The sequence below is a fragment of the Chrysemys picta genome, chromosome 9, assembly GCF_011386835.1.
Source record: "Chrysemys picta bellii isolate R12L10 chromosome 9, ASM1138683v2, whole genome shotgun sequence".
NCBI lineage: Eukaryota > Metazoa > Chordata > Testudines > Emydidae > Chrysemys > Chrysemys picta.
In genome coordinates, this window is record NC_088799.1 from 35,692,661 (window position 1) to 35,713,143 (window position 20,483).

Genomic DNA, 20,483 nt, shown 5'->3' on the forward strand with positions numbered 1-20,483 from the left:
CAGCAGCATCCTCAAACCAGGTGAAGACTGGGCTATTGGATATTCTAATGTGATTCTTTCTTGTTGCAGCTGTTCCACTTTGTATAAATAATTAACTATACGTTGGGCCAGGGAGACACTGAGCGACTCTGTGGTTCAGTGGTTAGAGTACTCACGTAAGAGGTCGACAACCTCTGTTCAAATCTCTTCTTCTATCAGAGAGGGGGGAAGTGAAGTGGGATCTTCCACTTCTAGAGAGGATGCCCTAACCAGTGGACTAAAGGTTATAATGGCGGCCTTCTCCTCTTGCTGCTGCCACCATTTTGTGTGGAGTTTGGCACGTGCTGCTGCCGTTCTTGCAAGAAACTGCTTAGGTGCCTACAGGCAATTGATTCCAGGAGATGGTTCCTGGCTGTGGGTCCCAAGCAGAGATAGGTGCCTTCCTCCAGCCCTGACTAAGACACCTATGTCCAGATCTTCAGAAATATTTAGGTTTCTAACTTCCACTGAAATCACAATAGATTTAGGAGCCTAAATACTTTTGAAGATCTGGGTCCTAACTCCCTGACAGGGGCAGGGCTTAGGACACACCCCTTCCCTCAGTATCTGCTGTTGGCTAGCTTAGGTGGCTCTCTATCTAGTGTGCTGGCTTTTGAGGATCCCACTTTCAGGCACCTATCTTGCCCAATGCATTGCCCAGGGAGCCTATCTGCCTAACTCAGGGTTTGCAGATTCTGGTGGGTGGCTAGGCGTTAGGTGTTGCAATGTTCAGCATTGCAACACTTAAGTCCCTTTATGGATCTAGGCCTACCCAAGCAAATGACTAAGGAGATCCTGTAGTTTGTCACTGACAAGTGGGGGATGTGAGTCTAACATGCAGCTTAATTGCAGAGAGATGATGCAGAATGGGTCTCCCCAAAGCAACCACTGAGTAATGCCTAGCATGCTAAAGGTGGAGCCCAGCACACTAAAAGTGTGTGAGGCAGATGATCTCACCCCTCAGAGGAGTGAACTTAAAGCTGGACAAGGATTGCCTTATACCTTCCTATTGGGCTGAGTTAGGAATTGCTCTATCTTTTTTTCTCAATCATAGAACATCAGGGGTGGAAGGGACCTCAGGAGGTCATCTAGTCCAGCCCCCTGCTCAAAGCAGGACCAATCCCCAGACAAATTTTTGCCCCAGATCCCTCAATGGCTCTCTCAAGGATTGAACTCACAGTGCTGGTTTTTTTCTGTGACCAAGAATTAAGATCCTTGTTTGTAGGGTATTTCCATCCTTCCTCCTGTGCTTGTCAGAGCAGAGAATCTTCCTTTATTACTAGAACCCTGGACTCATGGAGACTTCGCCAAGGGCCAGAGCCTCGATGGCCTAATATGCTTCCCAGATTCTGTTAGACACAGAATGCTGTCAAATAACTAAAAGCATTTAGGCCCATATCCACAGGGGGGCCTTAGGTGTTGTGATGCTGAGCTTTGCAACATCTAACTTTTAGGCACCTAGAAAATCACTGGAACAGCACTGATCCACAAAGCCTAGAAGCTGAGGCTCCTATACAATGAATGGGGTGAGATAGGTGCCTTAGAAAAAGGTCCACAAAGCCAGCATGATAGGCAGAGAGCTGCCTATGCTAGCCAATAGGAGACGCTAACTTGAAGGGTGTGTCCTAAGCCCCACCCCTCTCATGGAGATAGGTGCTAAAGTCCAGGCTGTCAGGAGACGCCTCTTTCTGCTAGTGAGCCACAAACCAGGGGAGGATTAGGTTCTCCTCTAAGTCACATCCAGGGCCCAAGCCAGTAGGAATGCTCAGAGGCTATCTAACTATACACAAACTGTCTGGGAAGGGGGAGGAGAAAGAGAAGGAGCTTCCTTGTAACCTTTAACCCGGTCATTATAGCACTCACCCCGAATGTGGGAGACCTGGTGCAAGTTCCTGTGGAAAATGTTGGTTTTGCAAAAAGGGCATTTTTCATCAGAAAATTGGTCCCATGAAAACACTCTGACTGGCTCTAAATATTACCCCCCATTTCACTGAGGAGGAAGCTCTTTGGGAGACAGAGGTTTATATGACTTATCCAAGGTCACACAGCCAGTTTGCATCAAAGTTCACATTAGAAGTCAGGAGGCTCCAGCTTCCAGCTAGTCCATGCTACCACTCTGTAGAAATGGCTTCCAAAGTGATGATAATGGTAGTTCTCATAAACATTATTGTGAAACCTCTTATATTATTTTAACTAGTCCAGTTGCACCAATATAAGATCATCCAAGTGAACCAGTTTTTAGAGATTTAATGGTGACTGTGATATATCCATTTGCACTGCAGGGCTAAAAATCTCAGTATTTCTAGAGTTGTGTCCCATTACATGGTTCAGGCAAAAATAAAGCCAAGAAATCAATCAGATATTGTATTTTATGCAGTCTATGTGACCCAACAAGGATAATTAACTTGCATGGTATCAGATGCCCACACTTTCAACTGCCCACTTATTTATATAGCTGTATTGAAATAAATATACACTTAATTGCCATCACCAGCAACTAAGTATGAGGTATCTTTCTTTTTTTTGTCACTGGCAGTATGCTTCATTCCTGATTTTGACACAGAACACTTAGCAATGTACAATAAAGCCACCATGTTAAAATAAGTCACTATATCAACACGTTTCTGGACGTGCTACTCACAAAAGCCATCACACATTGGACTGCCAGGGACATTTCAAAACCTCATGAGCGATAGCACATGACTAGCATTTCCTTAAAAAGGTCCAAATTCCTCCAGATAAGAAGGCTGTTCATGACTAGTATTACACCCTACATTGTTAGAATGCTAACTATTGATTTATTCACATATTGATTATAGTTATTATATTCAAATACATTTTATACACTCAGGAATGAACACGGAGTTTTATGATCTTATTCATGTGCACTCTGTTAGCAGGCAGCAGTATTCAAAAGCAATGTAACTAAATGGAAAACAAGAGCAACACAATCCATTTATGAATTATTTATTCTTTTGATTGGCAGTGGCCAAAGTCACTTTAGGTTCCATTTAGGAGAGAATTTTTTTATTATTTTTTTAAGTAACTGAATGAAAAATGCCAGACTTGCCAGTTGCAAAATAAAATATTGGGTAACTAATGTTCTGTGCTGTAATATCTGGAATTGTGTAATCTGAGAAAGGGCAGCTAGTGGCTAAACACATTTGCAAACAAGCTTGAGCCAATTTTTTTTTTACCTCAGAAAGTGTGAGAGAGGGTCTTATTCTTTTTCATAAATCAATTTAGACATGCCAGTTGTGAGATCAAGATTCATATCATGTGTTACTGGACCATGACTATGTATGCACTGACATTTTGTACACAGAATGTAATCACAAGCATGAAAAGCAGGAAGGTTTGGGTTAGCAACCCCCAAACCAACTTGAAGTTACATACAGCACTCTGAGCTTGGTGTTTGCCCCTGACAATTTCTGACTGGTCTTCCTGCACCCTATTTTTGAAGCATATGCTCTTTCAAATTTCCATGTAGCAGATATGGAAAGTATCCAAGTATTCAGTTAGGAAGATGGCTTCCTGTGCTGCAGAACGATTTTACAAAAGCACCCATGATCAAGATGTTCATGGGCCAGTTTCTTTTGTTCAGTTATGTTGGTGTAAATCCAGGATAACTCCTTTGAAGATGACTAACTATCTGTGTGTGGCTTTTGGGGGGAGGGATAGCTCAGTGGTTTGAGCATTGGCCTGCTAAACCCAGGGTTGAGTTCAATCCTTGAGGGGGGATCTGGGGCAAAATCAGTATTTGGTCCTACTAGTGAAGGCAGGGGGCTGGACTCAATGACCTTTGAAGGTCCCTTTCAGTTCTAGGAGATGGGATATCTCCATTAATAATTATTATTACTGTTTTATGTTATGTAAGGTGTTCTATAATGCTTGTTGACGATAATATCAGTGAAAATGGCCTCAAAGAGCCGCATTCCACTTTCACTTACCCTGGCGTAATTCAGGCAGAATTCCCTCACAGTCAATAGATTTACATCAATACAAAATCACTTGAAGGAAGAGGAGGCAATCCCGATATTAATCTTGTCTTTTAGATTTTAAGCTAATGTTTCCAGCCCGCAATGAATGTGTGAATAAGAATAGAAGCAAGAGTACCCTTGTTGGCTGAACATAACCACTACAAGTCAATGTCCAATGGTACTGTATACTGACAGGTGATTAGCATCTAGAGATTTCTGGAACCTATTTGAATCCTTTCTCTGCTGGAGTGTTTCCTATCAGCACTTCAGTCTCTGAAGTATCAGATTCCAATGAGATTGTTTCACCACCTAAGCTATCCTTTGAGTATTTTCATATGCTAATTAGCTCTAAAATTACCAGTGGTGATCAGGGTGTGCCTAGAGTTTTGATTTGACTGCTGTTTGTTGCCACTCCTTTTAATGCTGTAGAACTTCCATTCCTTCTATATCACATATGAATGGAAAGGTTACACACAAAGATTAGTATACAAAGTCCAAATGAAGTGTGTGTGTGTGTCTGTCTGTGTATGTGTCTCTCTGTGTGGTGTCCATGCAATGCATTTGTATGGATATTCACTTGCCAATGCCCAGACAGGTAAACTTGGCTAATCCTGGAAACTCCCTGGGAGAGAGAAGAGAGGAGAAATCCTATTCCTTTGCCTTGGGCTGTGGAAAATTTCACCACCACTGAAATTTAGCCACCTTAACCTCTTGGGGTGGAGGGAAACAACTGACACACAGCACACTATGCTTAATGTCAGACGAATGAGAATTTTGGATGTAGACATTAGAACAACTCCCTACTTTTAGAAGAGTGCTGTGTAATCTTTATTTTTCCCCTTCACATAACACAAGAACCAGGGTCACCCAATGAAGTTAATAGGTAGCAGGTTTAAAACAAACATAAGGAAGTATTTCTTCACACAGTGCACAGTCAACCTGTGGAACATGTTGCCAGTGGACACTGTGAAGGCCAAAAGTATAACTGGGTTCAAAAAAGAATTAGATAAGTTCATGGTCTGTCAATGGCTATTAGCCAAGATGGTCAGGGACGCAACCTTTTGCTCTGGGTGTTCCTAAACCTCTGACTGCCAAAAGCTGGGACTGGATGACAGAGGATGGATCACTTTTTCTCCAACACTTGATAAATTGTCCTATTCTGTTTATTCCCTCTGAAACATCTCACTGGCTACTGTTGGAAGACAGGATATTGGGCTAGATGGACCATTGGTCTGACCCAGTATACCCATTCTTATGCAGATATATAAGGGACAGATTTTCAAAAGTACTTAGCAGCTTCCATTCTGAAGCTTATGGCCAGATCTAAAAAAGACCCAGTGAATATGCTGAACTCTAGAAAATCTGGTCCCAAATGCTCCTCTGATATTTCTTGGAAATCAGATAATTAATAACCAAACAGAACATTGCTAACATAAATATTTAATTATACCTCCAAAAATTATTCCTGTTCGCTTTCAAATCCTCATATTTCCCCTCATGGTCTTCCCTTCCTACAAATAATGGATCAGTGGGCAATGGGTGCTTTTGTACTTTGCAAAATAGTTTTCTGAAAGGGAAAAAATGTGATTGTCTCTCTACTTTCCCCTTTTTGTAGGGATTGGAAGAAATTACATTCCCAATTGCAATAAATAAATGTGGTGCACAAGGCTACTACTCAGGGTGCAGAGTATGTGCTAACAGGTATGTAGATGGACTGGTTTTGCAGTTGGGGATTTTAGTCCTTGTTAAATGATAGAAGATAGCTGTACCATCCAGGGACTGCTGTGGTTTTCATACAAGGTGCTTTTCCAAATTGGCTGCTTTGCTAGACTGGCAAACAGAAGACCAACAAAGATTTTTAAATAGAGTTTCTGTAGTTGAATCTCTCCCCTCTCCCTCCCCCCGTCCCCCGTATGAAGCCACTGTAAAATAGTAAGTAGCTGCTTAAATGTAGGTCATTAAAATAAAAAAGTTGTATATACAAATAGTGTTAAATAAAATCTTTGTTGGGCTCAATGACATGGTGCCAAAGCAGTTGCTACAGATGTAGTAGGTGACTAAATCTGTCCTTCATTTATAGTATTATGTCCCACTGTTTCTCTGTGTTGACTTGGAAATACTCCTACCCTGTTTAAAGCGGCTTCTTAGCTTTATTTCTCCATTCATTTCCCCATACATTCAGCAAGATCCATAACTAGAGGCAAGGATTGAAAGTAACTCAGAAATATAACAACATGAACTATAACATGGAATTTACTGATTAGGTCCCTGTAATTACAAATTACACAGAATGAGATCCTCCCAAGAGAGTCATGTGGAGAAGCAGCAGAAATGATGACTCCTCTATATTGCAGTGCTGAAATGTGGCTTTTTCTGCTGCTGCTCAATCCATCTGCTCTGGCCCCCACAGAACACCAAAATGCAGGTGTGAACTAACCCTATTTTATTTTATTTTATTATTAACTATTTGTATTACAATTGTGTCCATGGGTCCCAACTGAGATCAGGACCCCATTGTGCTATGCACTGTACAAACCAGTTCCTTATGTCTTACAGGCATTTTCAGCCTAGTACACTTCCAATGGTTATTGTAATCAAGTGAAGCTACACTGATTTACACCATCGGAAGACTAACATTGAATTACTCCTGATTACATCAGTATAAATGAGAGGAGAATCAGGCTTATTAAAGCAGATGGATTTACATGTATTTAGACCTGCTAATGTAAAGGTATAGGCTCTCACACTTTTTCAGTAAAGTTACCATATTTGAATTATTGTATTCTCTATATAAGCTTGTGTGATAAAAGCCATCTACGTATTTTAATTAACTAATTTATTTATTTTTAGTCATTTTCATAGTGCTCACCACTGCAGTATTCAGTAGTGCCATCCCCAAATGTTAAAAAATCATGAAATTTTTAAAAGAAAATTGGAGCTTTTTTTGTTATCTTGTTTCTGAGCCTTTCACTGGGGGTCACGTTTCCATACGTTTCTCTGGAGCCATGATGGCTAGATACTTACTTAAAAATAAAAAACACAGTTAAGAGTCTCATGCAGTTGCACAACTCTAGCAGCTGTGGTTATAAAAATAACAACTCCCCCCCCCAAAAAAACAACCAAAAAACAAACCACCAGTTACTGTGAGACGTGCAAAATCATGAGAGTTGGCAAAAGTATTTGTTTCAATCTGAAGAGTCATTAGGGAGGAAAACACATACTGTAAGATGTTGGAGCTTCACAGTCTCACAGATATATTTCAATATCACTTCAATAATCAATAACATCTCATAACCATGTATATAAGTTCACTATGGCTGAAACTCACTTCTGTGCAGAGGGCTAGCACACAGCATATACTCTATGTAGATCCCACTTAAACTGGGTATGAATGAACGCAAGTGGTACATAGACTTTGAGCTGTCCTCCTACATGGGGTGTGCGTTTCACCATAACTGATGATGAGTAATGCTATGTCAAGTAGATTAGCAAATGTGTAGGCAATTGGTAGACTTGCTTGATCAAGACACTGATATTTAAATATCTTCTGTAAAGGAGGCCCTTTGAAGTAAATCAACACATCATAAACCAATCGTAGAAGAGTGCCTACTCATGTTCAAAGATATGGAGAAAATTTAGCATTTCACTCAGACAATAATCCATAAAGATCAAAGGCTGTTTGGGTAGATACCTCTGCTCACCTTGTCAATAAGGTGTGGCTGGAGAGAAATAGCAAGGCTGATGTTATGCAAGAAAGATGATGTGAATCTAACCTTGCAAAATTCCTTCACCTAAATGGTCTGTTTCTTGTCTTTATCTGTAGCAATATTTGTTTGTGCAAAACTGTAACCCTCAATAAAATGACAGATCTGATCCTGCTCTGTCACTACACTAGTTTTACACTGGTATAACTCCATTGATTTCAAGAGTAACTTCTGATTTACACTATTTGTGACTGAGATCAGGCAGGCCCAACCCGTCTGCCAGCTAAGCAATGTTATCTCCTAATCCTGTCAAACCCTTTCATGAGGTGGGAAGAGCAGAATGAGATATGCATTCCAAACTCATCTGAATTTCTCAGGGAGCACTAATTAAAAGTAAGAGGGCATGGCTCACTGTTGACTTTTTGATTAAATCACTGTAGTGTGTTCAATTCTTACTGCTGAATCTGTTTTACTTGCTACTTAGTATAGCAAAGGGATCTGAAAGTGGGAAAAATTATGGTGACTTGGTCTGTTTCCTTGTGTCTTGTCAATAAGGGCTTTTTGGCATAGTAGTGGCATATAAAATGTAGGAGCAGCTCTTTCTTTTGGGTGACCGAATGGGTCTTGTTAACTCTTTCCTGTGTAGGAAACTTTTCTCAGCCTGCTTTTCTGTTGGCTGGCCTTTTTTGATTTGACAGAGATAAACAGCTGCAGCACTAAAGTGGTAGTCTTATAGTTGGCTGCTACATCTCCTCTCCTCTGCTTGGGGAGTATTCCTTTTTCCCTTTCTCTTTTTCCCGTTCTTCTTTCTGAGGGGAGGTGAAACATTTTTTTTAATCCTTTTGATAGGAAGGATCTAATTATTCTTTTGCAGTAGTAAACAGATCTTCATCCTCACCAGACCAGGCAGAAGGGCCGTGTGATCTGACTCATTTCATTTTTTCTAGACTGCCACCCACCCCAATTCTTAAACTGCTTGCTTCTCTATGTAATCCCCCTTTGTTTCCCAGTAGTGTCTATGAGCGGGAATCCTTGTCTGAAGTTAGTCCATGTATGATGTAGTAATTAGGCCATTAGAGTGTACTATAGTTACTTGTTTCCCCCCCCCCCCTCTGGGGGCTAGATGGGTCACTTTTGCAATGGATCCAACCTACAAGCTGGTATTCATTTCTTAAGTGATTTTAAACTTTTTATTGGTTAATGGTAAAATCAGTACAATTTTTATTCAGATTTCCAGGCCATTAAGGACAAACACTTTATTCAGACATATATTCATGCCAAGCCGTGTAAGAGCTGTATAATGTTGAGTCTTCACTCCTTTTTTGATAGTTAAAATCAGCATAACAATTAAAATATTAGAAAGCACAAAATATAAAAAACAATCCAATGCTTGGTGACAATACAAAATGTCTACGCTGCAAAAAAAAGACCCGAGTCATTAAGCCTCAGAGCCTGGGTCAACTAACTCAGGCTACAGGGCTGAAAATAGCAGTTGTAGACGTTTGGGCTCGGACTGGAGCCAAGCTCTGAGACCATCCCCTAATGCTGGGTTTCAGAGCCTGGCTGTGGGGGAAGGTCTCAGAGCCTGAGCTCAAATGTTGACACGGCTATTGTCAGACCTGTAGAGTGAGCCCCACACACCCAAGTCAGTTGACCTGGGATCTGAGACTTGCTGCTGCGGGACTGGTTTTTTTTTTTTTTTTTTGCAGTGGAGACATGCTCTTTGGCATCATTAAATGAAATGTCTGACATATGGCCCAAGAACAATTAACGCACACACTTCTGAAGAGGAAACCTTTTCAATTGTTGTCTCAAAGTGGGAGAGATGAACTAAGAGACTCTCCAGAGGCAGTTCCAAGCTGCAGGGAAAAGGTGAATGTTACCCTATTTGTGTAATCCTTAACCCACGTTATTACACTAGATTAAGACCTTGGAACTTCTGTTTGGGTCTTTGCTGAGCCCGGGGTCCAATGTGAGGAGGAGGCAGATTTCTCTTGAAGGCTCTGCCTCCCCTCTGCCACACACACACTTAAAACCTGCAGGGAGTCCCTGACCCCACCTATGCTAGTGAGAACTGGGTCAGCAATAACTTCGGTGCCTTGCATTCTGAAATCCACCAGGAACAGTAGATTTGAGGCAGTGGCCAGTGAGGGAGTTCCATCAGAGCTGTGCAGCCTTGGAAATGAGGGAGGGATCGGATACTTTGGCAACTCCTCGACCAGTCAGGAAGCTGAAACTGAAAAATAAATGAGGGGAAAATATATTGACTCTTCTGCTCAATTCTTATTTTATTCAAATCATATTGCCTGTCCCCATATAAATTATAGAAAAGTAGCTGAATTCACATGACACCCAATGATTCTACTGTTCCTTTCCAACAGTTTGAAAGTGCAGGCATTATGTTTATAGAAAAGCAGCATGGTACAATGGATAGATCACTAGACTGGGACTCAGAGAGCTGGTGATAAAGCTTAGGTCTTCTATTGTTCTATCTAGCTTTATGCTGCTGTTTATCTGTGTGGGCAAGTCACTTCACTCTCTGCCTCTATTTCCCCTCCCCATTGTCTGTTTAGACATAAGTAAAGCCCTACCAAATTCACGGTCCATTTTGGTCAATTTCACGATCATAATTTAAAAAATCATAAATTTCAAGATTTCATCTATTTAAATCTGAAATTTCAGTGTTGTAATTATAGGGATCCTGACCCAAAAAGGAGTTGTGGTGGTGGGGGGGTCGCAAGGTTATTGTGGGGGATGGTTGCAGTACTGCTACTCTTACTTCTGTGCTGCTGTGGTGGCGGTGCTGCCTTCAGAGCTGGGCAGCTGGAGAGCAGCGGCTGCTGGCTGGGAGCCCAGCTCTGAAGGCAGAGCCCCTGCCAGCAGCAGCACAGAAGTAAGGAAGGTATGGTATGGTATTGCCACCCTTACTTCTGCGCTGCTGCCTGCAGAGCTGGGCCCTCAGTCAGCAGCCGTCATTCTCTGGCTGCCCAGCTCTGCAGGCAGCAGCGCAGAAGTAAGGTTGCATGGTAGTTTAGCCACCCTTACTTCTGTGTTGCTGCTGGCAGGGTGCTGCCTGCAGATCTGGATGCTCGGCCAACAGCTGCCATTCTTCGGCCTCCCAGCTCTTAAGTCAGTACAGAAGTAAGGATGGTAATATTGCAACCCCCCTAAAATAACCTTGTGACCCCCCTGCAACTCCCTGTCAGGCCACGAACCCCCAATTTGAGAAATGCTGGTCTCCCCCCATGAAATCTGTATAGCATAGGGCAAAAGCACACAAAAGACAAGATTTCACGGAGGGAGACCAGATTTCATGGTCCATGATGCATTTTTCATGGCCGTGAATTTGGTAGGGCCCTAGAAAAGCATTTCTTGGGAGGGATTCTCTTCTTATGTGTTTATTTGTACTATCTCAGTGGGGCCCTGATCAGTTGGGGCCTCTCTAGGTGCTACTGTAATACAAATAATAAAAATGACAAAATATTTAATAATTTCTTATTATCATAGTTGAGATTAATCATCAGCTTGCAGTGCCACATCTTCAGCAGAATAGAAATCTATTAGTTTCTATAATGTTTCATTTTTATATCTCTTGTTTGCTGCTAAAATGTGCCAGCACTAATAGGATGTGTTACCTTGTTCGTCCTGATGCTGACTTTCTATCTATCTCCTGTTATATTTCTGTGGCCTTTTCTTGTGGAATATCAGTGCAAAATATTTGCTCTTCAAAACCAGTCATACATTAGCCATGGTTGACGGTTGGCTTTTTGATTAAATTGCTGCAATATATTCTATTGTTAAGGTTGAATCTCTTCACCTACCACTTAGTTTAGCAAAGATGCTGGGGACCTGAAGGTAGGATAATTTATAGTGACTTGGAATGATACTATTAGATGGGGTATATTAATCTTTTACAATTATCCCAAATATGATTTAGAATCAATCAAATAAAAATGTCACCTTTATTTGCTGATTGCCCACCGAAGAGCATTTAAAGCTAGATAATCTATTTTCCCAATTAAAGCAAAACCAAGACAACACATATTTTAGATATTTTGGGGAAATTAGCAGTCTATTAGAAACATGAACAAAGAACACTGGGGAAAAAAATCTACAGAAGCTACATGTATAATTGAAAGGTGTATTAAGGAATCTTCTATGAAAATTCAATTAAAACTTAACTAGCAGAATCCTTCAAAGAAATGTAATTAAAATTTTAGGTGCACTGAAACACTTATGGAAGAAAAATAAAAAGTGGTCTGCATATCAAAAGCCAATGAAATCAAAATTTTCTTTATAATAACCCAGAGAGCAATAAGATAGAACTTTTAAGATACCCTGCATGTCATGCTATTAATATTATCTCAAAGCCTCGCCAAGCACACATGAATCAATAGTCATTTTAATACGTTCAGTAAATGACTGTCTGAATCCTAACAGACTACAAGTAGTGCGCAAGTGTGAAAGTAACTCTGGAATACATAGCCCTGTGAACCAAAATCTCTGAAGTTTATGCCGATGAAAAGGTATTGGAGATGAATACTGCAGCTGCAGTGTCCATCCACTAAAATTTGTTATTCCTGGAAAGGGAAGTATTTCTGGACAAGAGTATGGTGTCAACAAATCAGCAATTCTGGCTCTGTAAGTTAATTCCTGGAAGCACTGAGTTTTGGAAGTGATTATTTACAGGAATGACACAAAAAATGCCTGCACCACAGAAGGAAAAACACTAATGTTATCCACACACCAATACGACCTGCTGTGAGAGATGAATTTCAATGAGTTCAATGACTTAATTCACTTGGGATACGCCCCCAGATTCGGATGTTTCTCCAAATCTGATCCAAAGTGTTGAGGTTTCATCTATCAACTCCCTGGTCATCAATAGGCCCCTTCCAGGAATGATATCATATTTCAGCCCCTCACCCTTCTTGTCAACCCTTTAATTGAGTCATCGTCTCTCTTGCAAGATTTCTCGGTCTCTTAATAGGCTTTGGCTTGGCTCCCTTTTTGTGATCCCTCCGTAGTGTCATATCTTCCTATCCGACTTCCTGACCCTCCTCTCCCCTTATACTGCACCCCTTCCCTTCCTCTCAGACTCTTCCAACCCTAAAATTCAGCAGTTTGTCTTCTAGGTCCTCACTAGTAGTCGGTTTCAGCACCCTATGGCACTTTTGTCTGGGGTGCTAGCAGACATGCTGCAGGACCATAGTCCACATGAAGACCTTCAGGGATAAAAAAATGCAGGGGGGGGGGGATTCATGGAGTATGTGGGGTCCTGTAAACTGTGGGGTGTGATGGCACATTGTGGATATGCTGGTCATTTAGGGAAATGAATTGAGAGGATGAGGAATGGTCACATTCAAGTGCAGAGAAGGGAAAATTATTTTCAGGTGTTTGAAATGGAGGGATTTGTCGGTGGGTGGGCAAATAGGCCTCTTATCTGAATCTTTTCAAACATTTTAAAAGGTCTGGTTTTATTTTTTATCATCACAGATCTGGGGAAAGGAATGAAGTTTTGGGTTTCTTCTGCCTTTAGTCAAACAGGCACCACTATGCCTACCTGCAAATGCCCACTTGTTTGGTAGGAATGGAATCTGACTATACCAGCAACACAATATCCCTGATACTACAGCTTACACCAGGCTTGGAAGGGAGAATTTTAATTATACATGTGATTATTTTTTCCTTTAAAGCCTGGCACTGATCAGCTTTGAAACTTTGCCAAAAATGACATTCTGAAATAATATTCTTACTGCTTCAGAGAGAGAATGAATGTAAGTACTGGAGTGCCAGAAGCCGGCTTCTTTTTAATTTCTCTATAGTTGGCAGAGGATATTTAACTAAGTAGAGCATATGCCAAACCCTAAATCTGGTGAACATAAACAGTTTTCTAGCCTGAGTAGTATATTCAGTTTAAAGACAACAAAAAAACCTCATGCTCGCTTATCAGTCATCCAAGGACAGGGCTGGATTGTGGCATTTGTGCCACTATCCTGTATGTGGGTGTTGTGGAATGGCAGGTGTAATCTTTCCTGGGACTACTCTATTTGCATACGGGATGAGTATTCTGGTTGCTTCCCCCAATGCCTGGCCCTGCTCCATTGGGGTTGGTGATATGGTTCCATGCCCAGAGCTGATTAAAAGTCAGAATTACCAATTTTCTAACTGAGTCCCTGATAAAGGCAGGACTGGGAGGCTGTCACTCTGTGGCAGGGAGTTTGGAAGTCCTGGGGCCTTGGACTCTGAAGTAGTTTGTGTGTTGGGGCTGCATTGAAGCCATAGACCCCAGAAGCTTGGCTCCTCAGAGCCCACCAGACGAGATGACAGGAAACCTGCCTGTGTTTCAGGGAAAATCCATCAAAATAGATATTTCACAGAAACATCCAATATTTGACAAATTGATATTTTTTGATGAAAACTGGTTCATTGGAAAACTCCTGACCAGCTCTAGCCAACTCTAGACCTCTCAGCCTCCCTTCAGCAATTTGATCCCCAGGGAAGAGGAGTGAACAGTCTCTCTATTCTACAGATGCAGAGAGGTCCTTGTTGTGCTAGGGAGGTGTCTTTATCCTCCTCCCACCCACACAACACATGAAAATCTAGCCCACAGTGTGTGGCACACTCTGTTTGATAAACAGGTGCTCTCTAATTTCTCTCTCCAATATCTTTTCTTATACTTCCTCTATCACAATTTTACAAAATTGTAGCCTTCAGCTCTGTGCTGTGTCTTTCGGGAGGCTTTATGACACTTTTTTTTTTTTTTGACTGTGTGGATTTGGCTGAGGGCCTGTCTGACCTGTCCCTGGCATAAATTAGAACAGACTGAGGGGAATGCTTTCTGCCCTATTCTGTGGAAAGGGGTGTCTTCAATCCATATTCCCTTGTTTGAAGATGCTTGGCTGTCAAAGAGCAAGTGTGTCCTGGATCTGCTATTCTAAATGTTGTTAGGTATTGTCACAGGGATGTCACTCAGCTGTTGACTGATGCTTGTGAAGTAGTGACATCACTCTTGTCACTTGATTCTCTGGTGCACTCTGCTGCTGGGCAGGGCAGTGAACGGCATACCACTGACTTGAAAAAGTTCTCTGCTAAATGGCCTCCCCTCATAATAAGAGTACACTAGAGAGTTTCCCCACTGAAAGTAGGAGGAGAAGGCCTGAAGCACCCTGCTACTCCCTAGGCCCCTGAGCTTGTTTCACCTACTTGTAGTTCTGATGGTCCTGACAACAAGGATAGACTAGGCCTTTTAAAAGGGAATTGTGCCAGGCCACCTGTTCCTCATTAACAGCCTCCCAGTGGGACCTGAGAGGGCAGCTGGTCTCTATAAAGAGCCAGAGAGAAACAGGAGGTGGAGGAAGCTGTGGCAGAGTGAAACTACAGAGGGTTAGGAGGTGCCTGCAGAAGAGCCTGTTGCTTTAGAGACCAAAAGACTCCCATCACGTATGGCTGGTAGTGGCTTGTCAAAGCAGGGAAGAACCAGAAAGGGCTTTGAGAAGCCCCAGGACTGAGTTTGTTTTGAATTCTACAAATTAGTACCAGAAGGGGAATGTGCTTAAGACTCTGGACTGATGGAATTTACTTAGAATCCTGAATAGGGGAAACTGAGGCATGGTGCTGCAGAGCCTCTCCTGGCAATGGGGCAGCTGACCCTGTTACATCACCCAACAAACTATAGATGAAGGCTTGAGAATGAGACAGTATAACTCTAAAGCTCCTTATTTTCCCTTTGGAAAGCTGCTGTATCTTCTATGGATACTTTATTTTAATCAGTATATATCTGTGTTTGTGTAATTGTATGATTCCTTCATTATATTCATGCCTGGAGGAAAATCTGGTTTTTCACAGCTGTAAGTTTGTGTGAATTTTTTTGGGGGTGTGTGTGAAAAAATAAATCTGCCAGAAAATGCATTTTTTTCGGGTGTGGGGGGGAAGGACCAAAATTATGATTTTTTTTTTCTACAAGTTCAATCAAAATAGTTCATTTTGGCCATTTTTGAAACAAACTGTTTTGTTTTGACCTTTTTAAAAATAAAAATATTTTGACTTTTGTTTTAAACAGCTTTTTTGTTTTGAAATTTAGCTAATTAAAAGCAAATGGCAAAAATTCCTCACCCAAAACATAATGGAAAAACATGAAAAAATTTCAAATTAAATATTTTTGTTTGACCCCAAATGATTATTTTTCAGGGATTTTTGTTTGTTTTAGGCAGGAAACTGAGCCATCCTCCCCAAACTTTGATTAAAATGGAACTGATTTTTTTTTTCCAGATTCTTCGATTCATCCCCCAACCTGAAAAACCAGCTATTAGCTCCGCTGAAGTCGGGTGTTAAACCCCCTGTACAAGCAGCTTCATTTGCTAGTTACATGCTAAACATAGACATGCTAAATCTCCTTACATTACCAATGTCCTTTCATTGTCACAATGAGGGACAGATCTGCGCTTACCCTTGACAAACAAATCTTTCTTATTGAACTTCTCATATTGTGTCTCCTGGCCTCTATGCTGTTTCCAACAGCACGGTGGCAAGCAGGAAACTTCAGCTGTGCATTGCCTTCCTGTCAAGGGGCCACTGAGAGGGGATGCAGAAGACATTTTCTTTGCTTTCCATGTGAATGTTGGGTCTCTCCCTGAATTCCATGTCAGGCTCGTATGTTACTCTCCATGAAATTGCTGAGTTACTGGTCTGACAGGGAACAGAATTCCATCTGTGTCCTGACAGGGTTATGAAACTGTGCTGAGAAGTTGGATGATACAATCACAGACATGAAGCCAGACTATACTTGTTCAAAACCTATCCAAGATTAATTTTGTAAAGTTTGATGCATGGCTTCTACATTCTGAATCCTGGCTCTGTATAACTCACTGATGTTTAAGGGAACACATGGTTTTTAAAGGGAACTTAGATAATACATCAGTGACAAGACTTTCTACATTTTCCGTGAAACACATAGTGGATTTTTAAGTGTTGCTCCAATTAATAATTTGCCACACATGGTACTGAAAACTGGCCCCTTGGTATTATTTAATATTTGTTTTTGTTATGTTTCTAGGAACGTATTTACATAGATTTATGTAATGAACATTGTGAAGAAATGGCAAATTGAGCTTAGCAGGATTAAAAAAAAGGGTTAAATATTTATAAGGATAATGGGGAAATCAAGAATTCTATTAGGTAGGATTAAAAATAAAAGGGATATAAATCCTCATGCTTCAGGGGATAATTGATGGAGTTTAGGAAGGAATTTTCCCTACTTGTAGCAGGCAATTGTGGAGTAACCTACAAGAATCCTTGTACCTAAACACCTGATACTGGCTGCAGTCAGAGACTAAACTCGATGGACCATTGATCTGATGCGGGACAGCAATTCTTTTTTTCATAACAGAACAATATTTTGATATATTCCTTCACAGCAAGGTAAGAAGCATTTATAATATTTTGCCACTCGTATAGCACTCCTCATGTGTAGCTCCCAAAGCACTTCATAATCTTCTTATCCCCATTTTACAGATAGAGAAATGAAGACCAAGAAGCTTCTTGTTCTTGGTTATTGAGGGAGTTAATGAGAGAACTGAGAATGAAAAAGCAGGCTCAGTCCAATGTCTTGAAGTTTCTCTTAAAACACCAATTAATTTCCCCCTGCACTTCCTTCCCACAAATGAATGGATCTGTTGTCTTGCGTGTCATAAATCCCAGAGGGAGCAGCAAAAATAATCCATTATCTTTAGGGAAAAATCACTACACTGACAAACTTCCAGCACCAGAAGTAGTATACACGTTTTGCAGCAGAAAGGCTGCCAGATGCTAGGCAGATGGGGCAATAGAAATGCCCAGACAGAAATGCTATGCAGTGTTGCTATAGCCATGTTGGTCCCAGGACAGTAGAGACAAGGTGGGTGAGGTAATATTTTTCATTGGACCAACTTCTGTTGATGAGAGGGACAAGCTTTCCGGCATACACAGAGCTCTGCTTCAGGTCTGGCTCTGTGTAAGCATGAAAGCTTGTCTCTCTTGCCAACAGAAGTTGGTCCAGTAAAAAAAAATTGCCTCACCCACCCTGTCTTTGAGACAGAAACTGACTTTGTTCCTAAAAAAGGAAATCTTAGCTTGTCTTTGTATTGATCTTCCAAATCAGGTGTGTGTGCAGGAGAGGCTGGGGGCTTAGGGCTCCAAGGGCTGGCCCTGAGTTAGCACAGGGAGATTTTCCCATTTACAAGAGATTTTTGTTGCTCTGTCATGGTGATGGCAGAACCTGGATGATGAACTTGGTATAGATTCAAAGCAGAGGGAAGACTTTTTTTTTTTTCTTTTTCTTTTTTTTTTTCCATTTCCCTTTCAATAATCTAACAAGGCATCTGCTAAGAGCTCCCTGGGGTTTCTTTTACACAGAGCCAATATTGCTAAAAGCCATGTTACCTTCTGAACACATACCATACTTAATGTGAATTATTTTATTTATTTGAATGTGAGCTGCCCATAAGAAATAAACACTTGCATTTGCTGTACAGTAAAGACAAACTACTAACACTGCTTATCAAGCCCCTGCCCCCCTCCCCACCCTCAATGATCAAACACAGGACCTGATCCTCAGTCAGCAAGCTGGGTTGAGCTGTGCTCACAGCAGGAACTGAGGAAAGTAATCTTCAGCCTTTGCGAGCTTTAGCATTTGTATAACTGGTCCATGGTTACTACTGCTGGCTATGGGGCACATGGTTCACTGCTCTCCCCCACATGAGGTTTTGACTATATAGATGTAAGTAGTGTGGATCCACTGACCACATGTTCCTTTTGTCAGTGGATCACATCCACTGTCCTTTCTTCCAAGTATATCTGCTGCGATCCACCATGGAAATAAGTTCTGCAATGTGCTGAGAATGTGTCTTAGTCCCTCGGTTGTGGATTCTTTAGTCCTCCTCATAGCAGAAACAGTATTTCCACAGCTTTAGGCCTTAACTTGACTTTCTGAGTAACCTCAAGATTGGACGCAGTGAAAATATTTTTATACATTTTAAATTTAGCTTTTTTTGTTAATTTCTGAGAGTTTACAGTAAAAATGTAATTACCAAGGACCAATGATTGTTCATGATGGTACCCTCCTGAGTGATTCCTGGCATGGTACTAAAGCTGCCTGGCACAAATGGTGGGACCTAACCCCAGTTCTTTGTGACAAAAAGATGCCGATGAAGTTAAAAGATAGAGGTGTATAAAACTGTAATTCGACCCATTGTAATGTACAGACCAGAGGCTAGCAACAAGAAAGGAGATCAGTATGCTCTCCATCACGGAAATGAAGATGTTGAGATTGTCAAATGGTTGGATGCTCCGTGATCTGAAATGAGATTGTAAGGGACCTAATGCAGGTTGTTCCAATTGAAGATAAGTTGAGGGAAGCTAGGCTACATTGGTATGGGTGTGACTGGATTTATATCAGTAGAATGGCTCTTTCAGTGAGCATGGATGGAAGATGACCCATGGGGATCCCAAGGACTTGATACATGGACCAAATATCAGTGGATCTCAGAGAGATCAGTCTGCATGACAGCCTGGTGTACACTCGAGTTTTAGAAGGGGAATGATGAAGGAGAGTTAACTTTTTTTGTACCTATGAATACCATAGAATTGGCAGTGAAATTGAACCCTGAAGTTCTGCATTTAATTACAGGTTAGATGTAATTTTAGGCATCTAGAATGGGAACCCATCAGTGCTGAAGTAAAACCTGGCTGTGAAAGATTCCTTTAGTGAAGTGAGAAGCTGAATGAGCTACAGCAGTGGATATCATGGGTATCTTTTGCTACTTGTCAGTGAGGGAGCAGAGAGCTGGAACTATCTTATGAAATTATCCTCATAAATGCATTCATTCCAAAAAATGGAAGCACAGTGTAGCACCTTGCTAATATTTAAAAAGGCTCTTAGTCTAGTTGTATTCAGTTCCTGTGAACAGTATGGTTTCTGTATCCTCTCATATTTAACATTCCTGGTTTCTGTATCTTCTCATATGTACATAAGTTCCCCTTTCACAGTCTCTTTACTAGAGAGATACACACATCCGAAAACCTCTCTTAAGGCAACTTGTAAAGTCTCACAATCTAAAAATATGATAGGTCTGTGTGTCTAAGAATAAAAATACTTGAATCACAGAACCATCAAATCTTTCCTCAGAATCAAACTTTCTCATCTGACCTTGTGGTGCACAGTGATGAAATAATCAACCCTGAAACCAGGTGAAATGTGCCTGGATTGCCTTTTGTTACAGACCTGAAAAGTGAGCCAGGTTTCCAAGGCTTGCCAAGGTTCACAAATCTTTGGATGAGCTTGAGGCTGAGTTATCAAGTGAATCTGTACTGGATGTAGGGAGCTTTGGATTTGTGACTTCAGGTGGCAGGAATGCAAACTGGCTGATTGCCACATGGCTTCCTTCTGAAACCATGAAAACTCAATCGCTTTGGGTACATCTTGCTGTTAGATTTGGCTTTCCCTGTGATTAGGGTTGTGAGTGAAAATAGAAAATGGACACACACAACCCCCTATTTTTACTCACAACTTCTGCAAACCACAGAAGATGAGTTTTGCATAGGGAGGTCATGTGGCTGAGGTGAAGATAGCTGGAATGTCCAAAATTAGCTTTGTGCCTTTGCCCCTTCATGTTAGATTTTCTTCATCATTGCACTGCCTCTTTGTGATGGCTCTTACTATTAATTACGGTGAAGAGTACATCCATTGGTCCCATTTCTGGCTTCTTGTAGGCTGGGCCTACACCTAAAATCTAGGTCAACCTAG

The 20,483-nt window shown here is 41.3% G+C and overlaps 1 long non-coding RNA gene across 1 annotated transcript in view; it reads right to left on the bottom strand.

Annotated features, from left to right (window-relative positions):
• Nucleotides 1-8,865: 8,865 nt before the first annotated feature.
• LOC112059214 (uncharacterized) overlaps nt 8,866-20,483 on the bottom strand; it is a 29,857-nt gene continuing 18,239 nt past the window's right edge. Inside the window, exon 2 of the long non-coding RNA XR_002888465.3 lies at nt 8,866-9,938. This is a non-coding gene — a long non-coding RNA (uncharacterized LOC112059214). The remainder of the gene's footprint in view (nt 9,939-20,483) is intronic.